Source organism: Sus scrofa, chromosome 9, assembly GCF_054392235.1.
Source record: "Sus scrofa isolate SSC_HxYL_T2T_F1_AM1 chromosome 9, Sscrofa_HxYL_maternal_Yorkshire_Landrace_v2.0, whole genome shotgun sequence".
NCBI lineage: Eukaryota > Metazoa > Chordata > Mammalia > Artiodactyla > Suidae > Sus > Sus scrofa.
Window position 1 is genome coordinate 107007193 of NC_139391.1, and position 11624 is coordinate 107018816.

The 11624-nt window shown below is 41.4% G+C and overlaps 1 long non-coding RNA gene across 1 annotated transcript; it reads right to left on the reverse strand.

Annotated features, from left to right (window-relative positions):
- Positions 1-1233: 1233 nt before the first annotated feature.
- Positions 1234-11094, reverse strand: LOC146400062 (uncharacterized). Its single transcript, XR_014816034.1, has 2 exons — positions 7299-11094; positions 1234-5303 (listed from the first exon to the last, which is right to left on the reverse strand). It is a non-coding gene; the product is annotated as an uncharacterized LOC146400062 (long non-coding RNA).
- Positions 11095-11624: the final 530 nt, after the last annotated feature.

Genomic DNA, 11624 nt, shown 5'->3' on the forward strand with positions numbered 1-11624 from the left:
GAAGGAACCAGCACTCCCTCTAGCGGAGTTTAGTATTTTCATTTTGACCTGCCTTTCTCCTTCTCATGATTTTCTTCCTAATCTCATGGATACCCCTTCCTCCACCTCATGTCATTTGGCTGTGACCTTTCTCTTCTCTAGAACAACCTGTCCTTGCAGCTGACACAACTATGTCCAAATTCCACGTGTCTCGCCCAGGTACGCTGCCTTTCAGGCTTCTTTCACCTCCCTGCACAGGATGCAAGCCCGAGTACAGATGGTTTCCTCACTCCCACCCAGCAAAGAGAGTGAAGGAATGCTCAAAGAAGCCGTGGGATCATGTGGTCCCACTACCCCTCTTGTTGCAAACCCACTCTGCTTAACTATTTTGCAGCTCATAGCATCTCCATCCTCTCTGGAGGGGAAAAATACATCTAAGAGCTTCAGATTTCATTTTTTATTTTTCCATTCTACCCTTCCTCCCCAAGCATCACAGCCTGTAAGGGCACTGCTGCTTACATGGTTAAATTAAATGTACACTGCCTGAACTCTCAAAGTGCTGGAGGGACTTGCCCAAGTGTGCCATGTGTTCTTGCTAGACTGGTCTCTTCTTATTACCTCTCTCTCCCCCTTAGGGTCTGTAAGAGTAAGGTTAATAGTTAATATGTTTAAAATTTTTTTGAAATAAAAATAAATGGAAACAAAGTGGTGAAAGTGGTGTAAGGTTGGTAATACTACCTAATATCCAAGCAGAAAAAAAGCACAACTCTCTGGAGGAACAAATTAAGTTCAAGTAAACATGATCCCTCAGTTAAAAATTCCCAAACACAGAAGGAAACAGGTCAAGGTAAGTAGGGGTCAGAGAAACAATACACAACAGATTTACATGCCCAAGAACCTCAAATGTTACAACCAATGGGAACAAATTACTATTTATAGAATATTTAAAGAAGAGAGAATCAGAAAAGGATAAGAAACAGGCACCAGAAAGGTTTGAAAATGATTTATATGAAAATTTTAGAAAGGAAAAATAATATTATAACTAAAAAGTTAATTAAACATTAGTTTTGATATATTGTAAAAAGCAGCAGCAAACTGGAAGATAGAACCAAAGAAATTACCCAAAATTAAGCACATGGAGGCATGGAAATAGAAAATTTTAAAGTAAAGAGATGTGGAAGATAGGACAGGGTTTAATGGATGTCCAATTCAAAAAGAAATAACAGAGAAAATGTAAAGAAATAGTAGCTAAGGTTTTTTTTTTTTTTTAATTCATGAGACTTTAATACACAGGTAAGAAGCACACAGATAAAGGAAAAGGGAAAAAAAAATCCCCACCTAGACCTGCTGTAGTAAAACCATGAAATAAGAAAGACAAAGATGGTCCCAAAAATACTCAAGAGAAAAAACACATCTTTGTTACCAGTAATGACAATGAGACCGATACCCAACTTGCCCACAGCTTACACAGGAAGCCACAAAAGGGTGGCAAAATCTCTGGTGAGAGAAAATAACTGTCAACAAAGAATTATGTAGCTTTACAACAACACAAGTGCAGCAACCAAACAAAGGGAATTTGCCATCGAAAGGACCTGTACCTAAAGGGAGGATATACTTGAGAAGAAAAGACAGGGCTGAGAAAGGACTATGAATAAAGAAAGTGGTAAACATGGGAGTAAATATAAAAACTAACTATACAAAATAACAACTGCTAATTTTTAGGGTTTAAAAAAGATTAAAATGCTCAACAATACTGTGATAAGTATGCATATTAATGTTTCAAGGACAAACACTAAAAATTTAAAAATAGAGGTTGTAACTTCCCAATCAGTAAAAAGGGGAAATGGAATAAGAAACCAGAAAGCAAACAGACAAGGAAAGGCAATCCATTCAAAAGAAAAATGAGAAAAGGGAGCTGTGTATTTCAATGGTGAGATTAAAGATCGTCACCAGCAGAAAGGGACTAATTTGGGAGTACTCCTTCTCTTGACTCATGGTCCAAGTCCAGCAGCCACCTGACAGGTGTAGTAGCTGGGCAGGCAGGTGAGCGCAAAGGATGAGCAGGCAAATGCCCAAACCCTAGACACCCTTTCCCTGAGGAGAGGGAGGCTCTGTCCTTTGGGTTCCAAATTCATAGCTTTTCAGGATCTCCTGAGCAACTCTGGCTCAATCTGATTCTCCCTCTCCCAGCTGCCTCCCCAGAGTCTGTTTAGTTACAGCGCAAAAACCTGAAGTGTCTGTTTATAGCTAAGGCTCCTGCAGCCCAGTAACAATGAAGTAGATGGGCCAGTACAGCATGAGAGGCCTGAGTGCTAATCCTGGATCCATCCCTGGTGACTGTGTAAACTCAGGATACCAGAGTCATCTCCAAATTTGTTTTCCTCATTTGCACAAATGAGGAGGCTGAACCTGACAACTGGCCGGTTCCTTTACAGCTCCAATATCCCTTGATTATGCTCTTCATTAAATATGCACCAGATACATTCAGTTGTAATCTTTATTTTCTGAAAATATGAAACTCTACCTTGTGTACCGCCATTATAACTACTTATATAACATGTTCATTTGCTCACAAAACATGACAGCAATATTCCCTGTAATAACCTTGTACTCATTTATTACTTTCTTAACATCACTTTTTAGGCCCTCCAGTGAGGAGATCTCTAAAAAATTAAAAGAAGTAAAAAACCCGCAGTGACTCCATTTCACTTTCATCTGTCTCCTCTTGCTTCTTCTCATCTATTCAGGTGCACCAGCTCTGCCGGGCTGGCTCAGATCTTAAGTCCTCCACTCTGGAGACCTAATGCACCTTTATCTGCCTGGATTTAGAAGCCAAGTCCTCCTGCCAGTGCACTATTAAGAGTTTCAAATGACCTTTAAGCAGTTAAATTAAATGGTATTGTCCACCATGATCCCACTTGATTTAAGCAGTGCTTTTGATGTGATTCATCACAGGGTACTGCTTCACTAACTGTCCTCATTAAACTTTCAAGGTTCTGGACTCCAGTCTCTGGCATGTTTACTCCTGTACATGCCTTTCCTTCCGACAGGTTTAGTGTCCATCATTCTCATGCAAAGCATACCTCAAAGCCTAACGATCCTGGTTATTTTGCTCACTTCTTACCTCTTGGGCTCAAATCCATCCACCTGTTTTGCTAGAATAACAGTTGAGAACTGGAGCAGTCTCCCCCTTGACTGACCAAACACCACCCAGCTCTCTTTCCTGTGTGCCCAGGTTATGCTCAGGTCGAGAGCTCAGAGGCAGGAGTCCAAGTGCTTAGATTCTTGTCTGTATCTGTGAGAGCATTCTCTCTCTTTTAAGGTCTTGGGGGGTGTTTCTAGGATTTTCACCTGTCTGACCACTGCTACCCTGAGTAATCTCAGTCAGACCAGGCATGCCGTAGGTACCCAGGACCATCAAATAACCCTTGTCACTTGGCATTACAGTACCAAGCTCATTTAATTCTTGTAATACTGTCAAGACTGTTAATATTCAGCTGGTTGGCACCGGTAAGTCCTAACGAGTCATTTACAATCTACATCCATATAACTGGCATGTGCTTAGGCCCCACGAATTGTGAAATGTGCTAGATACACCCTGGAGGTAGATGCCCCTCACAGTTTATAAATGAAGAGACTGAGGCTCTGAGTTGAATGTGGAAGACGGATGGGACACAAGGCAATCATTTTGCTGGTGGAGACCATGGCAGGATAGGGTGGTTCTGGAGCTAGAGGGGCATACCAGCTTCGTGGTCATGGTCAAGACCACATCTCTCTGGCAGCCCAGTTCTATAATGTGATCGAGAGGGTTGTTCCTGGAAGCCAAAGCTAGAGTCCATTTCTTCAAACCCTCCTAATTCTGTAAAATACCCCCTTAATAAATGCCTTTTTGTAACAGCTAAATGTAAGAACTAAAACTATAAAACTCTCAGAAGAGAACATAGGCCATGACTCTTTGTATCCTTGATGGTTTCTTAGTACCAAAATAATAGAAGCACAGGAACAAGTGAAACAAATAGATAAACTGGGCATCACTGGATTATTAATAACCAGAACTTCAGCAACCTTTATGAGGACAGTTTTGGAGGAAAGGAAGGGAAGAAAGGTAACAAGAGTTGTACAGAGAAGTGGCAATGGACACAGAGAGAATGTAAAAGATATGGCAGGGGATGAATCAGCAAGAGAAACCATCTTGTGATACAAAAAGGAATGAAAAGCCCATTATGGCATAGATAGCTAATTAACAAAAATGCTTTGTATTCTGCATTGGTCCAGGGCGTGCAACCTCTCTAGTGTCCATCAAAAGAAAAGTGGCTAAGTAATAAAAATACCAATTTGATTTATACACATACACACATGTATGCAAAGAAATGAGATAGAAAGTACACAAAAAAATTCGACAGTGTTTCCTCCTGATTGAGGGATAATAAACGATTTTAATTTTTAAATCAGAAAAAAGGAAATAAATTCAAGGACTGTTCAAGTTTCAAAATATATGGCGAGAATAGAGAAAGGTTAGCTTTTTCCTCTCCTATCATCTACCCTCATTTTGCCACAGTGCCTAGAAAGTATCGCCTCACACTTTTTTTCTTTTTGTCTTTTTAGGGCCGCACCCGTGGCATACGGAGGTTCCCAGGCTAGGGGTCTAATTGGAGCTGTAGCCGCTGGCCTACGTCAGGGCCACAGCAACATGGGATCCAAATTGCATCTGCGACCTACACCACAGCTCATGGCAATGCCAGATCCTTAACCCACTGATCGAGGCCAGGAATGGAACCCACATCCTCATGGATACTAGTCGGGCTCGTTAACCACAGAGCCACGACGGGAACTCCACCCCACACTTTTTCTGAAGGAAGCAGGGCTGTGTAAGGGTTAAGAGCAAAACCAGAGCTCCTGACCAGGCACCACCCCTTACCTGTGAGTGGTCTAAAGCACATACGTAATTTTCCTAACTGCAGTTTCCTTGCATGAAACAGCCTACTTTTATACAGGTCTTTTGAGACAAGATGACCTAGTGCCTAGAGATGGGTTAGAGCTGGTCAGTGTCCCTCATTCTGGTGTACTCTGTGTGAGATTATGAGTTTGACACCTTTCAAAAGGCAGCAAAAACCGCTGAATGTTAGAGCATCTATGCCCAGGAACAAAGTACCAGAATTTAGAGTTTGAACAATATCCTGTGCTGACCTTACCTGAACTACAGAAGACTAATGGAGCCCATCAAATGTAATTCCCTGCCTGCTCTCTCCTTGATATCCACATACCTTTAATCATCCAATGTAATAGCGGACTTGGTGACCAATGTCTGGAATGAGGCCAGGGAGCTGAAATCACAGGAGAATTACAGCCATAAGATGACTTGAGACTTTAAACCTTTCTAATTAAAAAACTGCTCACACTGAGAACTATGTCTAGATATTCATATTGCAACAGAACAATGGTGGGGGGAAAATGTATACATGTAAGGATGACTTGATCCCCTTGCTGTATAGTGGGAAAAAATAAAAATAAAATAAAAAACTGCTCAATTATCACAATACTGCATTATCAACTATACCTCAATAAAACTTTAAAAACAAAAAACAAAAAAAGGAGTTCCCATAGTGGCTCAGAGGGTTAGAAACCCGACATAGCGTCCATGATGATGTAGGTTCAATCCCTGGCCTCACTCAGTGGGTTAAGGATGTGTTACCACAAGCTTCGTTGTAGGTCACAGATGCAGCTCGGATATGGCCTTGCTGTGGCATAGACCAGCACATGCAGCTCTGATTTGATGCCTAGCCTGGGAACGTCCATGTGCTGCAAGTGCAACTGCAAAAAGAAGGAAGGAAGGGAGGGAGAAAGAAAAAGACAATAACAAAAGAAAACACTACCATTTACTTATGGCTATAACTGGAAATATTGTTACATTTTTTTTCTTTTCTTTTATAGTTACATATTATTTAAATTAGGGCACTACTTGCAGGGGTGGAGGAAAACTGTAAGACTTCAAAATACAAGTTCTCTGCTTTTTTTTTTTTTTTTTTAGGGCCACACTGCAGCATACAGAGTTTCACAGGCTAGGGGTCAAATGGGAGCTGTAGCCAGCAGCCTACACCACAGCCACAGCAATGCCAGACACAAACAGCGTCTTTGACCTGCACCACAGCTCATGGCAATGCTGGATCCTTAATCCACTGAGTGAGGCCAGGGATCGAACCTGCATCCTCATGGATACTAGTCAGATTCGTTTCCACTGATCTACGACAGGAACTCCCTGAAATTTCTAACAACAGCAGATTGCGTAATAAAATGTTGGTCCATACATAAAAAGTATTACGCAGCTATTTAAAATGTTTTTTAGTCAGAGTTCCCTTGTGGTGCAGTAGGTTAATGATCTGGTGCTGTCACTGCAGCGGTTTGGGTCGCTGTTGTGGCTTGGTTTCCATCCCTGGTCTAGGAATTTCCACATGCTGTGGGCATGGCCAAAAAAAATTTTTTTAATAAATAAATAATTTTTAAAAACTTGCCCAATTTTAAAAATTCAAGCAACCCAAAGAAATAAAGGCAGAAATGTGATTTTTCATATTAGCAAGGGAGCTCAGCAAACTGTAGCCTATAAACCTACAAAACCCATGCCAAATGAGACAGGCTTCCCACCAAAATGACAAATGCAGGGACTAAAGCATGGAAAAAAGTCATCCGTTAGGAATGAGCAAGCCCAACTCCTTCACCTGACGGAAAGGAAGTTATCAGAGTTTATCAATAGAGGTGAAGGAGGAAGGAAGAGAATCCAACAGCAAGTTCTCTAGTTTTCCATGAACTAGGCCCATCCACTGAAAAGCAGAGAAGCAATTCCTACAGGAAGATTCAAGGACAGAAAAGAAACTAGGGATTCCTGCCCTATACTCCCCCGGAACAAAACTCTGTTCTCTATTCAAGGACCTCCACTAGGTAGCTCCAAATTACTCTTTTCCTCTTACTCCAAAGGATTTTCTTTCTCAATGAATATTATTGGAATCTCCCATATACTTATCCCCATTCTCCCCCCTCTTCTGCAATGCCTCTGTCCTGCCCATTTCCACCTTTAAAAAAGTGACCTTGAAAAGAAGTTATTTCTATAGGAACCACTTAATAAACAGTAATTTTTTAAATGAAAAAAAAATTTTTAATTAAAAGTCATTCATAAAAAGAAAAAAAAAATCAAATCAGTGCTCTTCGAGAATTCATCCCTGATTACCCCGACAGGACGCAGTGATGCTCCTTTGAAATTCAAAGAGAACCACTGGTTAAATATCTTCTATAATCATCTAGTGAAGGATACCTATGACAAGAGGTACCTTAAATCCTGAAGGAAACTGGGAAGGCCCTCAAGAGCAGGGGTGGTTCTTGCATTAACATCCTTCCTCAGTACCAGGCAGAGAATGAGTTTCATGATGAACAAATGAATGAATAAACAAAAGAAGGAAAAATAATCAGACTTTCATGTTCCAACACCTCAGCTCAAAAGACAACTCTCCTCTTAATGAGTTTTAACCCATTAAAAGCAGCTCCAACTGTACTGATGGACTCAGGAGACAATCATCAAATATGGAGCGTGTTTGTCATCAATACTAAGTACAACTAATTTTATTACTTCTGTTTTTTCCCTTCCTTTTCAATAATGAAATTCCAATCCTAGCAAATAGCAGATCTCTATTCCTAAAGTACATTTGGATTTTACTAATGTACTTTGCTTATACATAATTCAAAGTGGGATTTTATTTCAGTGCTTTATTTTTGGCTTCTAGTTACTATTCCTTTTGGAAAAGGCCCTTCACATATATTTGGTCTAAAACTCGCTAAAGGTTTGGGTGGGGGGCCTGTGTCTTTAACCTCGTTTTCTTAAGCCTGAAAGTGGAATAATATGTTTGGATGATTGTTTCATGGTGGTGTTCAATTTCTAGGATTGTATGAATTCCAGTGAGGAATAGGGGGAGGGTAAGAGATGAAATACTGAAATACCAGAATATGGGCTTATGGTTTCTCAGAAAAGGTCTTTTTTGAGCCAAAGTCTCTAATTGCAGAGGAAATGGCTTTATTCAGAGTCCAACAGGCACCTTCTCTTAAATGCCAGGAACTATATTCCACAGTGCCTGAAAAAGCATGGTTTAAAAAAAATAAAAATAAAAAAAGAAAGAAATCCATATTAGCCCAGCACTGTGATACAGGGCACTCTCTATACTATGGTGAAACTGCAACAAAAATCTCAGAGACCTAAGAAATAATAAGCATTGAAACCTCCTAGCAGGGTAGGTATGAAAGCTGCCCTGTGCACCTCAACCTCCCAGGCTGCCTCCTATCAAGTGGGGTGTAATTAGTGTGCTATTGGAGTTTCTTGTACCTCTGTGGGAGCAGAAATAACCCATAAGGAGCTTAGATAAAACCTGATTTTAAAATTAGTATTTAATTGCATGTCTGGGGCATTGTGAAGGGTTTACAGATGGGGGACAAGGAGTCAGAGAAAAAAGTGGGCTGTCAGACTTATCTACCAGGTAGTGTGGCTCCTTGAGAAGAGCTTTCTAAGCCACCAGGAGACCTGACAATGCCACTCCAGGTGCCCTCCCATGCTGCCTTACCCAGCAGTGCCCTCCCGGCCACCTCTACACTCAGGCCCTGACTTCTGGCTCTTTCAAGCTGAGTACATACAGACCTGCCCTTGACAGAGCTCCGGGAGTCAGATTTCTTAGCAGCAGTCGGCAGGAAGTTGTGGAGATCAAGGACAGCTTTAATGAGAACCTGTGGGGAGGTGCCAAGAGTGGGCAGAAACAAGGATGCACAGTGAGAGCACAGCCGGGCTTTGGTTCCAGAACCAACTGACGACCGAACACCACCATAAGATGCCAGAGGACGTGTTGCTCCAGGTTCATCGCTACTACTGAGGCCACCTTAGAAAGATATACCTCTCCCTCTCTCTTCATGTCTATGGCTCTGCTTGGCTAAGCTCCGGTACATGTGCATGTCCTGGGTGGCTGGAGCCTCTGGAGCAGGAGGCTGGCTCCTGTGCTCTACCTAATTTGGGGTTGTCCCCCAGTAAGAAGGGTGTTTGGATACTGGGCAGTCATAACAATAGTCTCAGGAACCACTCTGCAAGGTGCAAGAGCCTTAATGTCTGAGGTCCCGTGGGCCAATCACACACGATATCAGAAGTCCTTGGCACCATGACAGTTACACAGTCCTAGTCTCTTTCACAGTGAGGCTGACTGAGGGCTTGCTTTTGCTGCTCAACAATGACCTTTGGCTAGACCACAGCATTATAGACTAAAAGGGGCTTGGAGACCATCTAATCAAACAGCATAGATGAGGAAACTGAGGCTTCTAGAGATCACACCTCTACCTCCTGTTCTCTGACTCCTGAAAGGTGAAGTGAATTCACCAAATCTCAGTGGGAGTATGCACCCTCTGGCTGTTAATGTGCATGCTCTTGGGCTATGTATCAGTCTGAACTTGAACGCATTAAAATGTAATGGTTTTACTATCCTCAAAATAGAAACCCAATTTCTCTCCTGACATTTTCCATCTACCATTCTCCTTGCTGAGTTTTTTTTTTAAGCCTTCTGCTAGCAAAGTCTCTTGCTGAAATAACTCTGCCCGTTATACTTCTGAGGAGTATGTCATAACTGCCTGGGGTGAACTAATTAACATTAGCCAAAATCTGAAACTTTTCTGTGACTGGTTCTGGGGTGGGGGGAAGCAGGGGGGAATCTGGTATGAGACCAAGGATTTGTTAGGTAAAGTGCTCAAGAAGGAAGGAATGGCAAAATGACACTGCTGCTTACAAATCATTTGAACACTGTGAGACCCAGCCATTCCTCCTGCCAGTTCCCTGTCTTGATCTGCCTAGTGACTGAGCTCTTATCTTATTTAATCAATCAATATAAACTAGCTTCATTTCGTTAGTGCTTAAAAACGCCAATATGGTTAAGGCATTCAGTGGCAAATCACTGTATTTTTGTTGTATAAAGTGGAGCATCTATTTTAACTGTGATGAATGCTCTCAAACTAGTCAACTAATGTCTTTAAGTATTAATGAGAGGAGGGAGACACAGAGGATGTAAAAAAGAACTCATGAAACAGAAGAGATCATCTTTGATTTTAAGACTCACTTTTTCGTATTTAACATCCTCAGTCAACGGCAGTGCTTTTTCTTTTATTAGTAAAACACAGAATAATAATATATTTTACAATAGATGGCGTCTTGGATTCAATAAAACACTGTCTGGGAAGCTACGTGTTTAGATGTTGTTATTGGATGATTTATGATTTGGTCAAAAATAGAATGTAGCCATTTCCTTATCCTAACATTTGCATGTGGAAAATAAGATTATTCATAGTGTCTATGATGTAGTGAAAAATGCAAGGGTTATGCTTTCTTTGCTCCAGTCTACTGTGGTCCATGTTAAATTTAGTTTCTGATAAGACCAGATGCTTGAAGCCATTATCTCTAACATGTTTTACCCTATTAGAGAAACACACTGACTTGGTGACCATGAATTTGCCAAGGACGATCCTATTAACCAGAGAAAAGTAAAATATCAAAGTTAATACAGTTACAGAAAAATATACAAAAAAGTGAAGCCCTAACTTTTATTATAGGATCAGTAGATTCAGTAGGGTTGCTTTTTCTTTTTTTCTCTTTATTAAACAAACAAACAAAAACTCTGATACATTTTGAACAGTACTGATGACAGTACTGTTAATAGCACTTCCTATGAATAAACGCACTTAAGCCCCCCGAGGTGATAAAAGTCATCCTTAGAATCCCAAAGATGGATGCCAAGCCGTTTTCAACTTGTGTGTTAGAGCTGAAGCATGATAAAAGACAATTTATAGCTGGTTCGGAGATGAGCAACATACGGTTCCTGGTTTTACTAACAGGTTCAATGGGAAACTTAAAGAGTGGGGTTTTGAGTCTAAAAAGAAATCGCTGGAAGGGGACTAAATTTATTTTGTAAACATGACTTAGCATATAATTATAATGAGTTACCATTTATTATGCAAATTCTATTGCCAAAATTTTAGCCCCATCTTATTTCTGGTAACCCTTTTAAATAAACTACCCACACTTCTGTATGAGAAAATTGTCTCAGTGCAGGCAAGTGCTCCCTTGAGATCTCTCCTCTAATGGGTGAGACCCAGGACTCACTGGACGCCTCTTATCTTCAAGGCTCTTCTCAACCCAGGCCTAAGGCTACCAGTGGGTGGTCACGTCTCTCTGCAGGCTTCTAACTGTGACTCTGTACCTGAACAAGCAGACTGTGAGTCAGAAGGAGCAGTTCCCCCAGGCTGGGTCAGAGATGTGAGGGCCACTCTTTGTCACCGGGGCTCTGTGTTGGGCAGATCTTGTCCAAACCTGATACCTGAGCGAAAAGGCATTACGAAGAGATGAGCCCGGTGTCGTGCTGGCACATAGGGAGTGTAGACTAGGTAAAAGCCTGAGCAGAGAGGTCTGCTGTCGGGGCAGGGTGCCTGTGGCTCAACCTCCCCACTTACAGAGGTGCTCACTCTCCCATCCCAGCCCTTACTCTCATGAGTTAGAGGAAATTTCTTTTTGATGCAGTCAGAAACCTTGGGAACTGGAGACTTGAACTTAAGCTCCAGAGTCGCCTCTCATTTGTCCTAAGAGG